Source organism: Macaca nemestrina, chromosome 1, assembly GCF_043159975.1.
Source record: "Macaca nemestrina isolate mMacNem1 chromosome 1, mMacNem.hap1, whole genome shotgun sequence".
NCBI lineage: Eukaryota > Metazoa > Chordata > Mammalia > Primates > Cercopithecidae > Macaca > Macaca nemestrina.
The window spans coordinates 25,330,114-25,354,824 of record NC_092125.1 but is presented as its reverse complement, the minus strand read 5'-3'; the positions used below and the strand labels follow the sequence as shown (position 1 = coordinate 25,354,824).

Sequence of the window (24,711 nt, the reverse complement as noted above, 5' to 3'; positions counted from 1 at the left end):
ACTTTCATGACATCCTGGTGGGGACCAAAATGGTCATCACGACAGAGGGGGAGACCAAGGCCCTGGCAGCAGGGCCAGCAGTTGCCCCCTCAGCACCAGCGTTTCTCCAGATGGCTTCCAAGTTTTGCACTAAGATATACCAAGAAATTATCAAGACTTCAGACCCAGGCCAGGTCCAGTGGCTCACGCCTGTCATCTCAGCACCTTGGGAGGCCAAGGTGGGGGAATTGCTTGAAGTCAGGAGTTTGAGACCAGCCTGGCCGACATAGCAAAACCCCATATATACAAAAAATAAAACATTAGCCAGAAGTGGTGGTGCACACCTGTAGTTCTAGCTACTTGGGAGGCTGAGGCGGGAGGATCACTTGAGCCCAGGAGGTTGAGGCTACAGTGAGCTATGATCTGCTGTGCTGGACCACCACTGTACTCCAGCTTCCTGGGTGACAGAGCAAGACCCTGTCTCAAGAAAAAAACCAAAAAAACACTTCACAGCCAGTGTGCCAGAGTCCAAGCCCACAGGAGGGATCAGTGAGGCAGGAAGCTCTGGACACTGGAACTGCACAGATGGCACGTTCAAGTCAGGGCCATCTTCCATCTCTGGGTCTGTTTGGAAAAAAGAAAAGCAGCTTTGCTTGTCTTTCTTCTGGCACTGACCACTGGAGGTTGGGCTCAAGGCAGGCTCCAGGTAAAATTGTCAAGGTCATGGACTTTGTTCTTAATGTCTTCTTCCCTTTTGCTTTCTCCTGGCCCAGCCACTCCTATTTTCTCTAAGGGTCCTGATAGAGGAGGGAGAGTAACCTGATAATTTCATATTAAGGCATTCCAGGAGGGCAGAGGTTTAATGTGTCACCCCTCTCAGAGTAATTTCCCTTTTAACAGTAATCTCTTGGATTCCAAAATGCTTCTAGCTAAAAATATTTTCAGCAGGAGGACAGCTTTCAGCTGTCCCTCAAATTACAACAGTGGGGCCAATAGCCTCTTCCATCTATGTATGATAAGGACAAATACTACATATTTGGCACTGTAACCTTTACATCTTTGCCCCCTAATTTCCACACTTGTGAGATGAGGCTAATCATCAAACATACTGCATAGGGTTTTATGAGAATCAAATGAGATAATGCATAGAAAGCCCTTAGAATGAACGTGAAACATAATAAACCTTCTATATGTGTTAGATATTATTATTATTATTATTATTATTATTTTGAGACAGGGTCTCACTCTTGCCCAGGCTGGAGTGCAGTGCACAATCATGACTCACTGCAGCTTTGACCTCTTGGCTCAACTGATCCTCCCACCTCAGCCTCCCGAGTAGCTGGGACTACAGGCACGTACCACCACGCCTGGCTAATTTTTCTATTTTTTGTAGAGATAGGGTTTCACTATGTTGCACAGGCTGGTCTCAAACTTCTCAGCTCAAGTGATCTGCCCGCCTAGGCCTCCCAAAGTGCTGGGATTAGAGGCGTGAGCCACCATGCCCGGCTGCTAGCTATTATTGTTACTCTGAATTGTTATTTTAATCACAGAGAAGATTCTCATATATTATACTATTTTATCTTTACAAAAATCCTGTGAATTAAGAATCATTGGTCCTATTTTATAGATAAAGAAAGAAAATGAAGAGATTAAGTATGCAGCTAAGTAAGACGCGACACAGTCAGGAGCTCTCTGAAAGGCTCATTCCATTTGCTCGGCAGGGCTTGGGGAGAGTGCACAGTGGGCCATCCCTGGGCCTGGTGTTCCAGAGGGTATAAGAGAAGCCAAGATTCAGAATCCACCCTCGAGAAGCTCAGCAGAATCTGAGAACGTGTCAGCAGCCCGAGAAAAGTGCCATTTCAACCCATAATGTTATAGTTGCCAGTGGCGCTTCACTTCTCACCAACTACTTTTCTTCTGAAGGGAGACCCCAGGATTACTTTCCAGGGCAACTCTTCCCTTTTCAAACATGTAGAAAAGTAGAGAAAATAATATAATAAACTACATATACATACTTTAGTATGTATTTCCAAAAGATAAGCACTCTTTAAAAAAAATACTATACTACCATTATCCCTCCTACAGAAAATTCAGTAATTCCTTAGTATCATCAAATATCAAGTTGGTGTTGAAATAATTCATCTTATTGCCTCATGTATTTCGTTTCTACTTCACAGTTCATTTTATCCAACAGAGACAGTTTCTCTGTCTCTTGCATATCTAGAATTCCTTCCCTCACAGCCCGACCCTTCTCTTTCTTTCTTTGAACTGTATTTGTTGAGGAAACTAGGTTATTTGTTCCCTAGAATCTCCCACAGTGTGAATTTTTGCTGATTGCATCCCTGTGGTGTCATTTAATGTATTTCTCTGCCTCCTGTGTTTTTTATAAACTGGCTGTTGAATCTGGAGGTTGATGTGATTCAGGTTTAATGTAGCAAGAACATTTTAAGGTGGTTATTGTACTTTCCTCAGGAGGCTTTGTGTCCTGCTCTTTCTTTTGGTGACACAAAAAGCCACTGATAATCATTGCCTAGAGCCTCTATTTCATTAGGGATTATCTTTTCTTTTTCATTTATTTGCTGGAATATTTCTATAGAGAGAAACTTACCCTTGTCAACTCTTTGGTTATCCTGATAAATGCCCAGGATAAGTGTTCCCTTTATTTTCTTCCCTTTATTTATAATGATTTATTATTTACAGATCAAATGACATGATGCCTGTGATGTGATAAATCCAGGGGAGAGGGGACCGGGTGGGGATATAGAAAAACAAGAAGAGCCATGAGCTGATAGTCGATGTTGTGCAGCAGGTGCACAGAGGCTCATTCTACGATTCCACTCTTACGTGTGTTCGATCATTTTATAATAAAAATGGTGGGTTTTTTTTTCCAGGAAAAAATTAAGTAATAATTTGGTTCCTTAGCATCCTCCAAGGGTGAGCAATAAATATGTTGGTTGATTGGTTTTAGGGTTGTGATGAATGTATGAACATAAAAATATTTGACAGTTTTGGCGGGCGTGGTGGCTCACATCTGTAATCCAGCACTTTGGGAGGCTGAGGCGGGTGGATCACCTGAGGTCAGGTGTTTGAAACCAGCCTGGCCAACTTGGTGAAATCCATCTCTACTATAAATACAAAACTTACCTGGGCATGGTGGTGGGCGCCTGTAACCCCAGCTACTCGGGAGGCCGAGGCAGGAGAATCGCTTGAACCCGGGAGACAGAGGTTGCAGTGAGTGGAGATCACACCACTGCACTCCAGCCTTGGTGACAGAGCAAGACTCCATCAAAAGAAAAAAAAAATTGACAGTTTTAACCCATGGTAGTCGTTTCTCTTATACGCTCAAGTTGTTCCATCTTTGGCCAGTGGGAGCCTCTTCAAGCTGGCTCCCAAATACTTTTTGAACTGAACCCAGTAGTCTTCGCTGGTGTCCGTGCTTTCAGTGGGCCAAGGTGTCCCATTTGTTGTGCATTTCCTCCCCAGACCCCGGGGCTCAGCCAGTTTTCTGAAGTAGAGCTCTTGTCTTTCACTAAAAGTCTTTTCTGTGGCATAACTCTCATCATTCCTGCCTGGCCACTGTTATCTAAAAAGATCTCTTTGAGCCTCCAGTTAGGTTCTGTGGCCAGAAGCAAAATTTTTCTCCCCACACCCCAAACAAGTGTGCCTCTGCCACCCCCTAACCCCACTACCGCCACCCTCCCACCCCTACCCAAGCAGGTGTCTCAGTGATGCGTTGACTGTGCTGGTGGGTGGGTGGAGGGGAAAGGAGATTAAGGAGATTAAAATCTCACTTTAAAGTCTCAGGCAGTAACTTTGCCTGAGGCTGGCTCCCCCTTCCCAGCCCCACCCCCAGACTCAGAGCCAGGGAGAAGAAAAGGAGGGCAGTGAGACTATACAGTATCTCTATCCATCTATAATTTGGCAGATTTCTCTTGCAAATGAAATCAGAGAGAAATATTTAGGGAGAAGGAAGTGGGGTACCTCTGGTTCACATGGCTTTATCTAGTCTTCCGGGGGTGGCAAAGGGAGAGGGTGAGCAGAGCAGGCAGAACCCTCCAGAGACAAGTGCAAGATGAAAACGGCATAGAAGACCAAAGGGGCACAGGCCAGGAGCAGCCATCAGATACGCAAGGTGCAACCAAGTAGAAGACAAGAGTGTAGTGGTTAATTTCCAGGGCCAGAGCTAGTAGATCCATGTGTCAGTGTGACAAGGAGGCTGGTGACCAGTAAAACTCCCCAGCAAAGAAGTGAGGGGCTGCAGTGTGCGGGAAGGAGTTCCCCTTCACAGTGAGAGCTCCTCAAAGTCTGGAAGGTCTCCAGTCAGGAATGCTTAGGAGAGGGGTTTTTATACCCTGACCGGACACACATCATCATCTTGCAGAACAGAGTGACCATTGGCTCAAAGAGAGAACGTGGGCTTGCCTGTGGCGGAGCAGAAAAGACTTAGGACTCCCAGTTCTGCATGAATTCACCAGCTGTGTGAACTTGGTCTGGGCTGTTCCTTCCCATCTTTCTTCTAATGGGAATAATAACAGCGCCTCATTCTCAAGCTGCAGTTGGGGTTGAAGGAGTTGGCGAGAAGCTCCGTGAATCACTGGCTGTAAGCGCGGCTAAATGACATTTCTCCTAGTATCCTGTGGGCGTGGGTGGTCTGCAGGTAGGCAGGAAGCAACCTTATTTTCGAAACAACATGCAGGTTGCAGCTGCCCTCAGATGGGCCTCGGAGGGGAGAAAGGCCCAGAGTGAAGGAGATGGCAAGCAGGGGGCAGGAGAAGCCACACTTGCCCCCTGGGCGGTGGAGGGCGGCTCGGGACAGCTGGCTATCTCAGGTCATAGAACCACCCAGAGGGTGTAAGAGGGAGTCTGAATATAGAACCACAGCTCTTCAGGAAAGGCCTCAGAATAGATCTCCCTGTAAGACTACAGAGGGGGGTGTGTGTGTGTGTCTGTGTCTGTGTAAAACTTGAAGAAGACACCTAAGGAGTAGACCTCTGATATCCTTCAAGGCCCCAGCAGTAGAATACTTGTGCGAACTGGAGGGCAAAGGTGGTCAGGCCAGAGGAGCAGGTGGGCAGGGCTGCCGGGAAGGCCAAGGAATTCCACATACTAGCAAATGTTCACTGATCCTTCATGCAGGCTGCACAGGGGTGGACACACAAAAAATCCTCTCTAGGCCATGGAGGTCACTAAGCCATGAGGACACCAAACCGAACAGGCCCTCACAGTGTGTGAGAGTGGCAGCATCAGACACAAGAGGGTCAGACACAAGATGAGTCATGTTGTGTTTCCCTCAAGAATATCTGCATATTTAGAGCACTTCTGACAGATGCCTTTGCCCACTTTGATTTTACTTCTTTAAAGAAAACTGCGATAAATACACAATCTGCAGGAGGACCTGATTTCAACAGCCAGCAGAATCCTACTAGATGTGCAGCAATACCCTCCCTAACACAGCTATGAAACAGAATTCCTGGCTTCGTTGTTACTGTCCCCTTGAAAAAAAAAATCTACATTTCGCTTTCTTAATTGTAACGCATTTAAATAGATAAAACAAATTTTGCTAGACTTGCCTTCCCCCACGTGCACACACTGTGTGTGAGTGCATACAAACACATTTGGCCATAGGCATAATTCTGCCAACCTGAACTGCAGTCTAAAACACTTCCTAATTTTTTATTGTGAGCATTTTATCAAGACATTGAAAATAGTACCCCCAAGAAAATATAAGTGAATGATCTTTGATCTCAAAATGAGGAAAGATTTTCTAAGCATATGAGTAAAAGCAAAAATTTGATGACTTAAATTTCAATTTCTATGTGTCAAAGACACCAAATAAAAGGTAGATGGTAAAGAGGGAAAATATTCACAATATATACCATAGGAAAAGGGTGAATCCTTAATATATAACATACTGTTAGAAATCATTTACGGCTGGGCACACTGGCTCATGCCTATAATCCCAGCACTTTCAGAGGCTGAGGCAGGCAGATCACCTGAGGTCAGGAGTTTGAGACCAGCCTGGCCAACTTGATGAAACCCCATCTGTACTAAACATACAAAAAATTAGTTGGGTGTGTTGGTGGTCACACTACTCGGGAGGCTGAGGCAGGAGAATCTCTTGAACCCAGGAGGCAGAGGTTGCAGTGAGCTGAGATCGCACCACTGTACTCCAGCCTGGGCGACAGCAAGACTCCGTCTCAAAAAAGAAAAACAGAAAAAAAAAAAGAAATCACTTTGTAAGAGGGTATATCAAAAGAAAAATAAAGCTGAGTGTGGTGACTCATTCCTGTAGTTCCAGCTACCCTGGAGGCTGAGGCTGGAGGATCGTTTGAGACCAGGAGTTCAAGGCTGTAGTAAGTTAGGATCATACCATTGGACTCCAGCCTGGGAGACAGAATGAGACCCTGTCTCTAAAACAGATAAACAAAAAATAAGCAAAAGTCATCACCACACAATTCATAAAATAGAAAATACACAGGGTGAAGAAAACACATGAAAAAAATGTTCAACATTACTACTATTCAAAAAAATGCAAATTTTAAAATTAGACTATTTTTGCTTACTGGGTAGGTTGAGTTGTTTCGTTTGCTGTGTATCTGTTTAATGATAATACCCAGTGTGGTGAGAACACAATGAATTAGAGTCTCTCGAAAACTGCTGAATGTAAATTGGTTTTGTCTTTCTGGAAAGTAAGTCAGCCCTAAGTTTAAATAGCCCAGAAAATTTAGAGCTGAATTACTTTCCAGAAAGATAGAGCCAATTTTCTTTAAATTTAGGGGTCAGTTACTTTCCAGAAAAATATATTTTTCTTTTTGGCTACATGTTTCCATGTGTCTTAATTTATTCTGAAGAAATAATCAGGCTGGGCACGGTGGCTCACGCCTATAATCCCAGCACTTTGGGAAGCCGAGGCAGGCAGATCAAGAGGTCAGAACATCAAGACCATCCTAGCTAGCACGGTGAAAACCCACCTCTACTAAAAATACTACAAAAAATTAGCCGGGCGTGGTGGCGGGTGCCTGTAGTTCCAGCTACTCGGGAGGCTGAGGCAGGAGAATGGCGTGAACCCGGGAGGTAGAGGTTGTAGTGAGCAGAGATTGTGCCACTGCACTCCAGCCTGGGTGACAGAGCGAGACTCCATCTCAAAAAAAAAAAAAAAGAAGGAATCAGTGGAATAAAATATTTATGTTCAAGGATGTTGACTGTAGCACTATAATACTAAAAATCAACAATAACCTGTATTTCTAACAATAAGGGCATGGCTGAGTAAATTATTATACATAACAATACCTCAAAATAGTAAAAAAATAGGTAATACTAAGAAAAATCAAATAAGCACAAACCTTAACATATGATCCTAATTTTGAAAAAAAGAAAGCATTAGAAAAAAACAGAAGAAAATATAGCAAAATGTTAAAGATTATGTTTGAGTGGTTGGTTTTTGGCTAATTTTTATTTTCTTTTCAACACTTTTCTGTGTTTTCCTTGTTTTTTTGTTTGTTTGTTTTGTTTTGTTTTGTTTTTACAATTAACATTTTTACTTCTGTAAGCCCAAAAGCCATATAGGAAATGAAAAAAATATCGTCCCCAGTTTTGGATTGAGAAATCAAATTCTTCCTCATGTTACCCAATGACCCCAGAAAGAGCAGGTTTGTTGGGGAAGAAATAAGGAGTTCCACTTAGGACAAGTAGAGCTGAGTTGTCCATTAGATATTGAATGAATGTTCAAGTCTGGATTTCAGGAGCGAACTGGGGCTGTAGATCTAAGTGGTGGGGTCAACAGTATATGGATGATATTTTAAAGTACCGAGAAAAGGCCAGGCATGGTGGCTCAGGCCTGTAATCCCACCACTTTGGGAAGCTGAGATGGGCGGTCACCTGAGGTCAGGAGTTCGAGACCAACCTGGCCAACATGGTGAAACCCCATCTCTACTAAAAATACAAAAATTAGCTGGGCATGATGGCATGCGCCTGTAATCCCAGCTACTCAGGAGAATGAGGGAGGAGAATCACTTGAGCCCAGGAGGCAGAGGTTGCAGTGAGCTGAGATCATACCATTGCACTCCAGCCTCGGTGACAAGAGTGAGACTCCATCTCAAAAAATAAATAAATAAATAAATAAAAATAAATAAAGTACTGAGAATGAATAGATGAAATCACAAAAGAAGTGTGTAAGAAGATTAGAGAAGAGGTCCAAGGCCTGACTCTTGATTCTCTCCAAGACATCTAGGAGAGGCAGAAATGTCATCCAAGGAGGCTATGCCCCAGTGACTGTAGGAGGCCGATCACAGGCTTTCAAACAGCTCTGTAATGGCTAGGACATATTTATTCTAGAACCTCAGATCACTTGTTTGAACACTTTCCTTTATCTCTCACTCTGCTTTCAGGCCTAATTATTGGAAGAAAAAAAAAGGGTGAGGAGGGGAGACATGCATTGTTCTTGAAAATAAAATTGCTTGAAAACAGAAAATGTCAGATTAAAAAATGCAGAGTCAATGTCTGTGACTGTCTTAATGAGTGTAGTAAGTGTCCCAACATCCACAAGAACCACTTAAGCATATTGGGAAGTAATCCAATGCCAGAGGACAGGGAAAGACTCGATTTCCTTCTCCAGTGAATTCCCTTGTTTAACTGGATCTTACAACTGAAAATCAAATACGTCTCCATCTTCCAACCCAACTCCTTAGCCCTGTGGGCTCTTGGTGTGGATCTGGACATTTGGACGATTTAAATGGACTCAGCGCCACAGATGTATAAATCCTGCTTGCCAAACTTCGGGAGGCTGCATTTTGGGAGCACTTTGGAAGGCCGAGGGGGGGCAGATCACTTGAGGTCAGGAGTTCGAGACCAGCCTGGCCAACATGGTAAAACCCTGTCTCTACTAAAAATACAAAAATTAGCCAGGCATTGTGGCACACACCTGTAGTGCCAGCTACTCAGGTGGCTGAGGCACGAGAATCACTTGAACCCAGGAGGTGGAGGTTGCAGAGAGCTGAGATTGTGCCACTGCACTCCAGGAAAAAGACAAAACAAAACAAAGCAAAACAGATCGTGTATTTTTTAGTGGTAGGAACTCCTGTTTTTTTTGTTGCAGTTTGCTCTTCTCTGTGTTTGGGAATGTAGCTTCCTTTCACTGCTTGGAAGGCAAGAGAGCACTTTACTTTTTGGTTCCCTTCATTCACAACAGGTCAGCCAGGAGAAGATCTCTATCTAGGAGCGACTGCCTAACTGGGAATTTTAGCCACTGTGGATTTGTTGGTTACAATGTAGCAGAAGGCAGGGCTAAGAACAAAGGTGGGAAAAGAAAAGTGAGGGTTCTTAGCCTTGGTTTCCCTTTACTGGGAGCAAAGTATCCAGGGTGGAAATACCAGCCCTTCCCAGGGGTCTGGTGAGTTCCTGAGATGAGCCTGGTGATCTGAGCTCTCTGTGTAAGTCACTGAGTGTAACTGAAGGAAGAAGCCTCTAAACCAGGTCCTGCTGGGCTACCAGGAGGCTGACTTTGAGGTGTCTTCGAATTAGACTGATTGATGGTCTCTCCGTGTCTGGAAGAGGTGTTTTGGCTTCATGTCAGAGCTCCCATCAGAGAGGCCTGAGCTATGACAGGTTTGAAAAATGATTCAGAAGAAAAAATTGACTCTGTTCAATAATAAATTATAACGATGCTTTGTATTTATAGAGCATCCTTCAACTGAGGGAGCTCTAAGTTCTTTATGGGCATTAACTTGCCTTTCTCACAATAGAGAAAAGATAATTTTGTCAATTCAATATTTGTGTATCTTTTTTCTTTCCTTTACTGGGGGAGGAGGATAGCTATTACAGGGACGTTTTCTTATATTAATTTGGAGGCAATAAATCTTCCCCTCATTTTTTTTTTTTTTACTGGAAATGTTTTCTCATTGGATATCACATAAGGAATTAAAAATAAATAGCTATGCCTAAAATGTATGTGTATGTGCATTTATATGTCAGTGTGAGTGTAGTATCTTCATAAATATTTAATTTTTATGGTCTAAGCCTTCTCCCTCAGTTTTCATGAGCTAGAATTTATTAGCCACTGAACACTGAAGCTATTATTATTTGCTTTTTCGCCTAAATGATTTAAAAGTCAATTATGAATTGGCTAAGGGGATTGGAGAACTCTGGCATGTAATATGCCTCTTATGCTTCTATTTGTTACCAAATGTCTAGAATGAGAGAGTGTCCATGATGGGAAATAGCCCACAGAAGTACCATACCGTTATTAAAGCGACCAGACGGAGGCCCTAGGTCACTGGCATATGAGCAACTGTGCTGGGGTTCGTGTGGGTGGGTTAGGAGGCTGGGGAGAGCATGACGGGGGATGTGCAGACAGACAAATAAATCCGATAATAAAGCAGAAGCTCAGAACTGTCCAAAATGATGAGTGAAAGCCAGCAGCCCAAGGAGAGGCTGCTCTTAACAGCCAGCTCCCAGCACTTAGGGCTGTGCTCTGCACCAACCTGCCCTAGTGTCCTGGGGAGGGAACATAAACATTTCAGCGCTTTCTATTTAACTGCAAAGTGCTCATCTTCTGAGTCACCGAAGCAAAGAAGCAGGCTGGAAGGTAGTAATAATCCAATCCAACAGAATTATCTGTTGAACAGAAAATCCCCTTTGGAATTTGTGTCCTTGGAACATTCCAAATGGTTTTCAGGTGGGAAAGCGAGGCACAGTGTCATGCGTCAGGGTGACTCTGCGTTTGCATGAGGGCGGCAGAAAAGCAGATTAACCTTGAAATTAGCCAGGAGCGAATGGCAAATCTTTGTTAACAAGCTTGGAGAACACGATAAATTTTAAAAGGGCACCGAAATGAGCATCTGTAATAAATCTTCTGTTGCCTCCTGGTTCAGGTCTGGGACTGAAAAGGATAAAGTACTTCTAGAACAGGAGCAGGGCCTCCTGAAGCCTTTGCACATTAACTAACTAATCAAGGGGCTCCAGCCTGTTGGGCTCACATTGCCTGGTATTTACTCACTTCACTCCTTACAGGCCCCACTCTTGAAAACTGAAATTGCTGCATGGTACTCATGACACACACGTATATATATATATATGTGCATATGAAAATACATTTGCATAGGTACTATCCATATGTATATACACACATACACACGTTTTTCCTCATAAGGGTTAAATTTTATTTTCAATATTCGGTTGACTCTTAAAACTGAGGGGAGCCGGGCGCGGTGGCTCAAGCCTGTAATCCCAGCACTTTGGGAGGCCGAAACGGGAGGATCACGAGGTCAGGAGATCGAGACCATCCTGGCTAACACGGTGAAACCCCGTTTCTACAAATAAATACAAAAAACTAGTCAGGCGAGGTGGCAGGCGCCTGTAGTCCCAGCTACTCAGGAGGCTGAGGCAGGAGAATGGCATAAACCCGGCAGGCAGAGCTTACAGTGAGCTGAGATCCGGCCACTGCACTCCAGCCTGGGCGACAGAGCCAGACTCGGTCTCCAAAAAAAAAAAAAAAAAAAAAAAAACTGAGGGGAAAAATTGGGGATAAAAAGCAGGACAAGGCAATAATTATTCTGTAGCTTATCTCAAAATGGAAATTTCCCCGATAACATTAGTTCTAAATTCTAATATTAAAAAAAAGGCTGGCCGGGCGCAGTGGCTCAAGCCTGTAATCCCAGCACTTTGGGAGGCCGAGACGGGCGGATCACGAGGTCAGGAGATCGAGACCAGCCTGGCTAACACGGTGAAACCCCGTCTCTACCAAAAAAATACAAAAAACTAGCCGGGCGAGGTGGCGGGCGCCTGTAGTCTCAGCTACTCGGGAGGCTGAGGCAGGAGAATGGCGTAGACCCCGGAGACGGAGTTTGCAGTGAGCTGAGATCCGGCCACTGCACTCCAGCCTGGGCGACAGAGCAAGACTCCGTCTCAAAAAAAAAAAAAAAAAAAAAAAAAAAAAAAAGGCTACCGTGGTATAATATTAAAATGGACTTAAATTTAATACACAAAACATCTAGCAGCTTGGATCAGTACAAACTGATTTTTTTCTAAAGGCTGTCAGAGTTAACTGGCAAATAGAAAACTGTGCAAGGGGGAGGAATTCTTCTGTTTGTGCATTTGTTTGATTTTAGGTACTTCTAAGTGCTGTGATTGGTAGGAATACTGAGATCTGTGCTGAGCCTCGAACTCCAAAGCTGCAACTCAAGTCCCTGATGAAGTTAATTAAGTCTGAGTCTTGGGCTCTGCAGCTAGTTGATGCCAGAATAAATCTAACGTATTGTCAGCAGACTGAACCAGAAGAGCAAAGCTCCAAAGAGGAATTTCTATGCAGTAAATATCACTTAAATTCCTCTCAAAGTTGGAGCTGGTGTCAAAGTCCAGAAAAGCAATATTCCCTGGCAACTGCTGTCAGGAGTATGTGCATGCGCCTGGCCATGCATCATCTGAACACTCAAATTAGCAGAGGAGAAAGATAGTGAGTTAATATCACCCAGTTGACTGCTCAAAGAACTGCTTTAACTGTAGCCAGAGAAATATGGAGAGGGCATGGCCAGTCATCAATGACCTCCAAATGACTAGATGCTCAGAAGTTTCTGGCAACCTAGGCTAGATAAATAATTCCTGCTGCTGTGAAATAAATACATTCCCCCAAATAATTCAGGGAAACAAATTTTTTCACTTCCCAGTCGCTGAGCTACAAGAAACTAGAGAAACACTACAGGTGAAGAAGAAAGGGGCTGGGTGCAGTGGTTCATGCCTGTAATCCCAGCACTTTGGGAGGCCTAGGCAGATGGATCACCTGAGGTCAGGAGTTCGAGACCAGCCTGGCCAACATGGTGAAACCCCGTCTCTACTAAAAATACAAAAAAAAATATTAGCCAGGCCTGATGGCGGGAGCCTGCAATCCAGCTACTTGGGAGCCTGAGGCAGGAGAATCACTTGAACCTGGGAGGCGGAGGTTGCAGTGAGCCGAGATCGCCACTGCACTCCAGCAGCCTGGGCAACAGAATGGGACTCCATCTCAAAAATAAAAAGGAAGGTGGAAGGCATCTATGAGCGACTTTGTATCTCACTGATCTCCGGTTTACAAGGGACTGGCCACTGGTGGCAGGTTGGCCTAGCAGGGTGGGGGGCGGGGGGCACCTTCTCCAACAACTCTGTGTGTGAGGCTTGTAAACACATGATTCTGTGTCTGGATAGGTCTTTGAAAGAGAAGAAAGGAGGTAGGGAAGGAAGGAAAGAAATAAACATATGGACAGGAAGATTGAGTATTGGAGGGAGAAGAGAAAAAGCAAGAGATAGTGAAACCAATAAAAAGGAAATAAATGTAAAATGGAGAGAGAGGGGAAGAAAGAGCTGGAATAACACTACATGGCTCTCTAAAGGGTGCTGTGGTTTTTGTTGTTGTTTTTGTTTTTTTACAGAGCACACACTGCAGATAAATAGTGCAATCTTGGGGCCTTTTCGGTAACTGTACTTCTATTCTTCTTTCCCTTTGCTTTTGTCTAATTAAAAGTGTTTGCCTTGAAAACAGAGACAATTGAAATTTCAAGTCAGTGTTGTCATCTTCCGTCCCCAGGCATTTCAAGTTAGAACAACTACAGGCAAAATTATCCTTTTTGTACCCCTCTTCTTCTACTCACTGCTGTTTCCCTAGCTTTCTAGCACAGTTCAGTTCAAGTTCCCAGTAAATTGGAGGCTGAAATGCAGGATCAAGAGAAAGGAGACGCAAGTTACAAACTAGCTTTCTAGTTTCAGAATAAGAGTGGGGGCTGAGAATGATAAAAATAGCTTTTGAGAGTTCAAAAGATACTGGCCCCTGTTTTAGGAGCCAGTATCCTCGTCCAAAGCAGGAAGCAGCCAGTCCTGAGTTTGAGGGAAGCTTCTCCCCACAGAGTTTCCTTAGGGGACGATTTCTGAGCCATTCTTGGAGGAAGCCACCCCCAGAGATGTTCCGAACTGGAACTAAATCCATCTTCCCCTGGAGAAAAACAGAGGTTTTTAGGAACCTGTCACTCAGCAGGGAGGCCTCTGTATTTGGAGCCAAGTGTTTGGGGAAACAAATAAGCCACCTTCAGTCAGCCCGAGTTGGAAACGCAGGAAAAGCGCATCCTCATGCTGGACTCCGTTGCAATCCCAAGCTGATTTTAGTTCAAGGAGAGTGGCATCTGCTTGGGGGAAATTGGAAATTTCTTATTTCCATTTATAAATTAGGCTTCACAAAGGAAGAGAACTTGAAAACAGTTTTATTGTTGTCCACTGAAAAGACAATTACTTCCAGCCACAACTGGCACATTCTGTGGTAAAACTAGCACGATCAAACACACAACACATCCACCACAGGGCCATCTTTCTGAGGCTGTTATTAAAGGCATGTGTCTTATTAGCCAGTGTCAGGATTTCTGGGATGTTTTATTGTCTCAAGAAATGAGAAGGCCATTTCCAGGGCTGTGTGCTTCTTAAGACAGCAAACAAAACATGAAAAACAAACAAACCTCCTTTTCTTTGTCACCGTTTCTCTGACCATCCCCTGTAAATGTGTAGGACATAGTACTCATAGAAAAAGGAAAATTCATTAGCCGAATGAATCGCTGATTTAAATTCAGGCAATAGGTTGACATTCTCCTTAATTTAATAGTTTTAGAGAATGAATCTATGTAGATCCAGCTCAAATTCTAACCAATCGTTGCAATGGGGTCTTTTTTCTTCAACGTTCAAAGTTAATTTTGCTCCACAAAACGATGACTCTTTGGTGCCCAACTAATAAATTAGCACGGTTCAGTTCAAGTTCCCAGTAAATTGGAGGCTGAAATGCAGGATCAAGAGAAAGGAGACGCAAGTTACAAATCTGGATTCTAAATATCCCAGCAGACTAACTCCATGAAACCATCTTTTATTTTTTGTGAATAAGTGTATGTGTGTTAGCCTCCCTCTCCCTTTCTCCTTTTAAAAAAAGAAATGATGACTTTTTCAGGTCTCCGCTTCCAGATATGAGGGGCTTTAGGTATTTGAAGTCAGAAGGGAGGCAGGAATGGGCACTACTAATTGGGTGCATCCTGGTGTGCTAATATAAAAGACAGCCAATGTAATCATGGGTTTGCTGTCTGTACCTGGCCTGCCTGGAGATTAAGAAAGGCTTGCTAGCCCCAGGCCATAGGTCACGTTGCAGACTTGACTGCAATTCCCTGGATGATTCCTGCACCAGAACAGATAGTGTGACTTGCTATGGTAAACAGCTGAGAGCAACCCATGCTAAGTGGCAATGCAGAAAAGCCACACACGGAACCCAGGAAGGGTTCCTGGGATGGCCCAGCGACTGTCCATCCTCCAGAGAGAGCTGGATCAAGCAAAAGAAGTAGTCCCCAAATTCTTAGGGCCAGGGCTGCCAGGTAACCTGGCACCCAAGGCTATCTGAGGAGACAGGCAGTAAGGCTATCAAGAGTAAAGATGGAAGAGCAAGCACAGATGAAGGAGACGAAAATAAGGCTAGTGGGAGGGATTTAGGGAGGGAAATGCAAGGAAGAGACAACTGAGAGAAAAACCAGAGGGAAGGAGTGTATCAGCCTGGAGACGGGATGACGCAGGAGAAGGGGGGGAGGAGGGCTGGAAGGGCTTCAGGCCTGCAGGGGGGGAGGGCAGGCTTCTCCAGGGGGTGGGAGAATCGCCCTGGCCCCCTTTTACTGCTCCCATTCTTTGGACATTGTAGAGAGAACTCAGGTGGGGGAAATGGCCCAGCGGGGGGAACCCTGGCACACCTCTCCGAGCAGGGAGCAGGGATAGGCCCCTAAAAGGAACAGTTCTCCTCCTTTTCTGGTTTAGACCAGGGCAGGCCGCCTATGCAGTTCTCTCCCTTGGGTTCTCGTGTATGTAGATACACTCGTTTACACACACAGGCTCCTACACAAGCACATGCAGAGACGCCTAGGTTCCCAACCTGGGTTGTGACTTCTGTGTCGAGGAGAGCCATAGGAGGCACAGCTTTGCCAGCATTCCTGCCCATTGCTGCGGCCTGTTCCGTAAACCACACTGGTCCGGCTTCATCGCTGGACTCACTGCATGGCCCACAAAGGCCTCTTCTATAGTCACAGGGCCCCGACGGCATTTTGGGAGGGGCTTCAGGGATGCTGGCTGGTAACCCAAGAGCAATCCTAAATCCCAACTTGGTCCACGTCCTAGAACATCAAAGGAGATTGTGAAACCCTGAGTGGGAAGAGGAGCCTCCTAAGCTTGAAGAGAGCCAGGTGGGGACAGGGCCTGGGCTCCATGCAGGTTGGGCACTAGCTAGCCTGTGATGGTGGCCAAGTCCCATGAGACTTACACCACACTAAATATTCAGCTTGCCTCCTGCAGGCATCCTATACTCTGTGAATTGGTCAGAACCAATCTTTAATCCAGCATCATATCAGGCATACCTCTCTCCTGCCGGTGTGTGCCCAAAGAATGCAAAGTGATTTAGATATTCATTGACCTAAAGTGCAACTAAGGTTTGGGGGTGGGGGTCACAGAAGGGAGGTTAATACAAGGCATCAAAAATGTACTTTGACTATTTTGTCTTTTTTCTTTTTATTATTATTATTTTTTGAGCCTGTCACCCAGGCTGGAGTGCAATGTCGTGATCTCGGCTCACTGCAACCTCTGCCTCCCGGGTTCAAGCGATTCTCCTGCCTCAGCCTCCTGAGTAGCTGGGACTACAGGCACCCACCACCACACCTGGCTAACTTTTGTATTTCTGGGATAGAGACAGGGTCTCACCATATTGGCCAGGGTGGTCTCGAACTCCTGACTTTGTGATCCACCCACCTGGGTCTCCTAAAGTGCTGGGATTACAGGCGTGAGCCACCACACCTGGTTGACTATTTTCTCTTATTTCAAAATTATATATTCTTATATACTATAAAACTTGGAAAACAAGAGAAAGCATAAAGAAAATTTAAATCACCCATAATTTCACAAACCAGATATGAAACCACTGCTAACAGTTGCTGTAATTTTTTTTTTTTTTTTTTTTTTTTTTGAGACGGAGTCTCGCTCTGCCGCCCAGGCTGGAGTGCAGTGGCCGGATCTCAGCTCACTGCAAGCTCCGCCTCCCGGGTTCACGCCATTCTTCTGCCTCAGCCTCCCGAGTAGCTGGGACTACAGGTGCCTGCCACCTCGCCCGGCTAAGTTTTTGTATTTTTAGTAGAGACGGGGTTTCACTGTGTTACCCAGGATGGTCTCGATCTCCTGACCTCGTGATCCGCCCGTCTCGGCCTCCCAAAGTGCTGTAATTTTTTTCAGTCTCTTTTCTACAGTGAAACCTGTATTTCTAGCTGTCTACACATAGTATAAATCTAGATTTAGAACAAGTAGAAATAGCTCCAGCGTGCTGCTGATGCTGCCCTTGGCTCTGATAGTGAATCTCATTTATCCCTGGGTCCAGGTGAGAGGTCCTGAGGACCCAAATTATGGGACAACAGAGAGAGAAAGAGAAGAGGTGGCATGCCTGGGGGCGGCCCAGGCTGAGTTTGGAAGCCGCAAGGTGAACTCCTTCCCATGGGAGAAAGCTGCCATGGGAGGCGGCAGCCCAGCAGTCTGGCTCTCAGCCCACGATCGCCCACGTCCCCAGCATGTCCCCAGCGTGGCAGCTGCAGGCGCGGCAGACTTTGTGGGGCCTTTGATCCACGCAAAGTACGTCATAGGCGAATGCTCACAGCGCGTGGGCTGGGCACACCGAGGGTTGCCAAACTGACAAACACACCTCCAGGAAAGCCTTTTGGCTCTGGCTGGGCTTCATTCTGGCTACCTGGACAGCATGGCCTGAATAGGAGACTTGCAAAGGTGTGTGCCCTGTCCCCCTGGTGTCTCCCAGCCCCGACTCAGGAGCTCAGAAATAACTCCCTGAGAGTTGAAAAATGAGAATACATGGACATAAGGCGGGGAACATCACACACCAGGGGCCTGTTGTGGGGTGGGGGTGCTGGAGGAGGGATAGCATTAGGAGAAATATCGAATGTAAATGACGAGCTGATGGGTGCAGCAAACCAACATGGCCCACGTATACCTATGTATCAAACCTGTACGTTGTGCACATGTACCCTAGAACTTAAAGTATAATTTAAAAAAAAAGAAGAAATAACTCCCTGAGTTCATGGGAGTAGTTAGTAGAGGGGCATGGGGCCAGCTGAGAAGCTGGCTCTCCTTTTTGCACCTTTCAGCACACGGGGCAGATTTTTCTGAAGCACAGGTATATTGCCCTTCAACATCTGAGACATACGGCTCTTGGTCATAATCTTATTTCTTTTTTTTATTTTTATTTTTTAAGACAGGGTCTCGCTCTGTCACTCAGGCTGGAGTGCAGTGATGTGATCTTGGCTCACTGCAGCCTGGACCTCTTCGGGCTCAGGTGATCCTCCCACCTCAGCTTCCCAAGTGGCTGGGACTACAGGTGTGCACCACCACACCCAGATAATTTTTCTATTTTTTGTAGAGATGGGATTTTGCCATGTTGCCCAGGCTAGTCTCAAACCCCTGGGTTCAAGCCATCCTCCCACCTCAGCCTTCCAAAGTGCTGGGATTACAGGTGTGAGTCACCACACCTGGCCCATAATCTTATTTTTGTCAAACTTTCAGAGGATTAGGGAGGCAGAGTAGAAAACACAGGAATGATGCCAGGAAGCCCACCATGGGTTCAGCCCCCAAAACAAGAATTCAGGGAGAACCGACCTGACTTGATCATTATTCATTCATTAAACCCTTATGATTGCTACTGCATGGTGATTAGCTGGGGAGTGAAGAGTCAAAGAAGGATAAAAGATATCCCAGACTTTGTGGAATTCTCAATTTTTAATGGAGACAGACCTGTCACCAAATAATTAGTGAAAAATGTGCCAAGAACTACAGAGGATCTAAAAAGTTAGAAATATTACCATAAACTTACTTTTAAATCGAACTTTAGCCACATTTTCCAATAATATGCTCATGTTTTTCTTCAACCTTCACACACCTTTTCAGGAAGTATCTCTAAATTTAAAGCGAGTCCAGTTGTTAATGTAAAAAAGGTACAAGAGGCCAGGGCACAGTGGCTCAAGCCTATAATCCCAGCACTTTGAGAGGCTAAGGCGGGCGGATGACCTGAAGTCAGGAGTTTGAGACCAACCTGGCCACCACGGCAAAATCCTGTCTCTACTAAAAATACAAAAATTAGCCGGGTGTGGTGACGTGCGCATGCAATCCCAGCTACTCAGGAGGCTGAGGCAGGAGAATAGCTTGAAACCGGGAGATGGAGGTTGCAGTGGGCTGTGATTGCGCCACTGCACTCCAGCCTGGGTGATAGAGCAAGACTTCGTCTCAAAAAAAAAAAAAAAAAAAAAAAAAAAGTACAAGAAAAAAGCCAGAGAAAGTAGTGTATTTCTTGAACTTTTAAAGAAAAATTAACAATTGGACCCATTTCTTTACATTTAGAGGTACTTCACCTGAAAAGGTATCTAAAGGTTATAGAAAAACATATTGACTATATTATTTGAAAATATAACTAATATACTGTTTAACAATAAATTCTCCCCATGATTTTTTTTTTTTTTTTTTTTTTTTGAGACACAGTTTCATCTTGTCACCAAGGCTGGAGTGCAGCAGCACGATCTCCGCTCACTGCAACCTCCCCCTCCCAGCTTCCAGCAATTCTTGTGCTTCAACCTCCTGAGTAGCTGGGATAACAGGCGCACACCACAACGCTCAGCTAACTAATTGTTTTTGTATTTTCAGTAGAGACAGGGTTTCACCATGTTGGCCAGGCTGGTCTCAAACTCCTGGCCTCAAGTGATCCGCCTGCTCAGCCTCCCAAAGTGCTGGGATTTACAGGCGTGAGCCACAGCTCCCAGCCAGTTTCTCCATGATTTTTGACTTTTAGGTCACTTTGTAGAACAGAAACAGATGCCCATCGTGAAGGTTCAGTGAGCCAAAACTGCACCACTGCACTGCAGCCTGGACAAGGGAGTGAGACTCTGTCTCAAAAAAAAAAAAAAAAAAAAAAAAAAGAAAGAAAAGAAAGAAACAGATGCCCATCCAAGGGAAATGAATTTTGCTGAAAGTAGTGCAGTTTTCCCAGAGAAAGTAACATTTGAGCCGAGCCTTGACAGATGAGTAAAAGTTTGTCAAGCTGAAAAATTTCATCGTAATATGAGTTGAACACAGGGTCATTATGAGCAGTTGGCTGGCCCCCAGAAGGCTGGCAGCCCCTTTCAGGTGAACCTTCAGTCTGTTCTTTATTCAGGCACCAGTAGGACGCTGTGCTGGGTGGCGTTCCTGCCCCAGCAGGGGCTAGGGCTGTGTCACATGCAGGGCAGGGGCCTGCTCACAGCCTGGGGCCTCACCTGAGAAAGACCTGTGAGAAAACATCCCAATCCCACTCATTCCTGCCCACACCAGGGCCAGCCACATCGGGACAGCAGGGACGGTGAAGAGCATGTTTGGGAATGTGACACTCTGTGGTGGCTGCTTGTTAGGAAATCCTAAGTAGCTTTCTCCTGATGACTAGCCTGAGCACTGGATCGCTGAGCGGGGCACAGCTGGAAGGAATCAGAAATTACTGTATTAACACCAGTATTTTGGAGGCACAGAAACGAGGGGTGAAGGAACTTCCCTAAGGTCACACACTTTAGGTGATAGCACTGGTGTAGGCTCCCATAAAAATGTTCTCTCAGGTCTCTTCCAACTCATAGGTTCTTGGAAATGTAAGGGGCAAAATTCATTCATTTTATGGCATTAATGACCACTAATCAATCAATCATTCTCTCAACTATCCGAGCAATTGTATAATTACTGAGTCCTAGTGATGCCTACAACCGGGCTTCTTACAGTCCTGCAGTGGTAGAAACAAAGGAACTAGAAATCATAGTGTTTACCTTGGAGCAACCTGCAATCTAGTTGCACAGGAAATAACCCATTTGACACAATGAGAGTAACAAAAACAACGAATGCAATTGACATTGGAATGGGCTGGAGCTCTGGGAGAAGGAATCCTTAGGGGAAGATGAAAGCTGAGAAAGGCTTGGAGACCATCAATGGAGAAGAAGGGAAAGGGCAGTATCTGGATGGAGGGCTCTGGGCAATATTTAGGAAAACTCAAGAGCGCCTGCCCATGAACAGACGGACAGACAAGCGTGTGCTCCCTCCTGAACTCACGGGCTTACTGGCTCAGCTCACGGCAGGGCTCCCCTTCCAGGCTTTGCCGGTGATATGGTTCCTTCTTCATCCAAGATAGCTCCAGTGAAGGATGGACACAGGCAAGATTCTAGCTCCATTCTGGCTTCAATGTGTCCTTGTTCTTTTCTCGTTTGCTAGTCATTCTGGTCTGTTTGGGAACTGGACTCATTGTCTTTGGCCAGCTAACCTCTAACCCTGCCAGGGGGACTAAGCATGCTACAGAGTGCCCAGGTTCCCCACCTCCCACTTCCATAGAGCCCTGAGCAAACCACTCAGTCTCTAAATGGCCCAGAGCAGCTTGTGGCTCCATTTCAGAAGCAAAAGCACCTCTGAGAACGCGCGCATGCAGCCTGAGACCCGCACAGTGCCAGCTCCTGGCCCTAAAGCAGGCTGGTACCTCACACTGCTTTCGGAATCTTCCAAGACACTGTGGGTGTGAGGTCTTCCAGGCAGACGCCAGCACCCACCAAGCTGGTCCTCAGAAAACGACTGGAGGTAGAGAAAGCAGCGCTGGAAAGAGACAAAGAAATTTCAGGACTGTCCTCATTAGCATATTCTAAACGAAGCAGATCTTCAGGCAGCCGTGTTAGGTAAGATGTCGCTGTAAGAGTACACATTAACACGGCAAAATTTGAGGAATGAACATTAGATGGCCATGCAGTGTCAGAGTCAGGGCTCGCTCGGGTGCTTCTCTGACAGAAGAGACAGAGTGTGGCACCAGTCGTCCCTGTTGGATTCTGTGTCTACAGCAGAGAGCTTTGGGGCTGCCCTCCCTCACAGAGCAGGCTTTCTGCAAATGCTCAGGTAGGGCTGGATATATTCGTAGAATCTTCCAGACCCATCCAGCCTAGAAGGTGGTAGTCCCCGAAGAGTGGTGGTGTACATGAGAAGCTGGGGGAACGTGTGACAAGGCAGACCCCTGGGCCGGCCTTCAGAGAGTCTCATTCACCTGCTCTGGAAACACCGCTAAGGACTTGGCCTCTGCTGTGAGTTAAGAGAAAAGAAACCCCTCTCACTCCAGAACTGCCTTTTTCTGTCTCAGCCACCTTTTTTCCCGTCTTTTAAAAATGTCCAAAAGTCTCTGCATCTGTAGTTTTCATAAGTACTTTGTCATGCAACCTGGTTAGCTCAAGCCAGAGACAGCCAGAAACAGCTCTATCAGTGGCTGACCACTAATCAATCAATCATTCTCTCACCACCCTATCTATCAGTGGCTGTCAACTCGGCCACTTCCCTCGGAGCCGTGGCCCCTCATTCCTGCGGTTGGGTGGGAGCCAACACAGCCCCAGGCACAGGCAGTGTGGGCATGGACTCCCGGAGCGCCACACAGGAATGTCCCACTCTAGAGGGGAAGGTAAACTTCGGTGCTCTCCATGCACTGGGTATGTGTGCCAGGAAAGCCCTGAAACTTTTGCTCACAGGGCTCAAAATGAAAGCAGCTGTTGATTCCGAGAGTGGCAGGTTTGACGACATTTGGAGTCCCCCTGTGTGAGAACAGAGAGACCCCTGGCGCTTCCTCCCTGCTCTCTGAGGAAGGGGGAGGCGGCTGGGGGTGGGGAGGCCCAGCCTCGCAGCGTTGCGTCTCTCCGGGGCTTCCAGAGGAGGCAGCGCCGGCCCTCCCAGCCTTGCCACCGTCGTCGTGCGCGTGTGTCGGGCCAACCGGAGCCAGGCCGGATCCTGGCCACTGTGCCTACCACCGAAGGCAGGCTTCAGGCCAGGTCCTCTCCTTGCCTCTCGGGGAGACGCTGGTGTCGGGCTCCTTTGATATCTAAAAACCAGACCCTCAGCCCCCAGCGCCCGAGCCCGGCGCAGATCCACGCCCCTGCCTCTCAGCGTGGGGGCCTGGGGGCGGGCGCGGTTCGGGGGCAAGGGACCGCAAGTGGGGGCGGGCGGCAGCGTGTGAGCAGCTCAGATGGGAGATCACGCGCGATAACCCGGGCCCTGGATGGCAGCGCTCAACAGGAAACCTCGAGCGAGGAGCCAGCTGGGGGCCGGCGGGGCGGGGCTGCTGCTCCCGTAACCGCACGAGAGCCGCGCCTGGCGGCGACATGGGGCTGGGAGCCCACCCTGGCTGCACGGGAGGAAGGGCCGGAGGTTCCTTCCCAGGCCCAGCCTCCTCTCTGTCTTGCGGAGGGCGTCCTTCACGGGTGTGGTTTGTGACTTTGGGACGGCGGTCCCGGCCGCCTGGGCTTTGGGCGTGGTGGGAGAGCTGCCCAGCCCGCAGCACCCCCGGCGTGGCTTTGACCCGGGAGGGACCCGACCCCGAGCCGGACGCGGGGAGGCCAGGGCGGAGGGGCGGCGTGAGCGTGGCTCGGCAGGCTCAGGCTCGTCTCTTTAAAATCCTAGTGAAATGTTCATCTATAGCGTATCGGTGACGGTTTTAAAATCCAAGTGGCATTTCCTCTCCCAGCCTCCGAAAAACTTGGTGCAGTGGGCAGCGGCTTGGCGGGGCGTCTTCCTGTGCCTTGTGCCCAGGCGGGCGACCCGCAGCGGGAGGGGCCCAGGCGCGGGCACCGAGGGGCAGAGGCCTGGCCCCGGCTCGGGGAGCTCCGGGCGGAGGCGGCTCGGGCTAGCGGATGGGTGCACGGGTTTCTGCTGGGGAAGCTGCGGGGGCCCCAGGGCCTCTGAGGAGGCGCCCTCAACAGCCTGGGGCCGGCGGGACGGCTTCCAGAGCCAGGGCGACCAGCGAGGGCGGCAGGTGCGGCCCTCCTGGCTCCCCCTCCGCCGCTGTCCTCCCTTGCGTTGCCCAGGCAGCCTGAGCTCCCGAGGCCCAGAGGGTCTGCAGCTTCCAGTTGCAGTGGGACTGATAGGATGGATCGGAAAACCGCTTTCATCTCACTGGTCTGCTGGTGAAAGCATCTCGTCCCTACAGCATTGGATAATAACAATAGTGATCATGCTATTTACCAGCAGTAGTTGGTTTTTTGTGTTCATATAGAAATGTAACCATATTCACCAAATACCATTATCGTGAAAGTTTCTGTATAGCTGAGGTCCTTCCAAACCCCGGCAGGTCATCACCAGAAATGTACTGAGCCAGGGCTGGGGGCAAAGCGCTTCGCTAAATGGGCCAGCCCCTGTGCCTCCACTTTCTGCCCTGCCGGAATCTTGCCGCACACACCTCCTTTGATTTAAGGGTTCATGTTATTTGTTTTTGTTTTGGTTGTTTAGTATTATAAATATTGTATACTGTCATAGTCAGAGTTTCAAACACCACAAAAGGGTGTAAGGTGGAAAATAAGTGAAATTCACCCAGCCTCCCCCTCCCCTGGCTCTTCTGCAGAGTCACCGCGGATGACACTTTTGTGTGTGTGGCCCTCCAGATATACATATATTTTTAACCTGTTTTTACTTGTTGTAAAATAATATAACATAAAATTTACCATTTTCATTTTTAAGTGTAATTCAGTGACATGAAGTACATTCACAATATTATACAATCATCACCACTATCCATTTCCAGAACATTTTCACCATCCCAAACAGAAACTCCATCTAGATGTATTTTTGTGTATATACGCAGCTTACATAGTGTTTTTTCATACACAAATATCTAGAGCTTGCTTTTTTTTTTTTTTT

General features: G+C 46.7%; 1 protein-coding gene across 1 annotated transcript in view; it reads left to right on the top strand.

Annotated features, from left to right (window-relative positions):
* Positions 1-24,711, top strand: part of LOC105492990 (CD247 molecule) — an 89,766-nt gene that overhangs the window by 41,680 nt on the left and 23,375 nt on the right. The window lies entirely within an intron of this gene.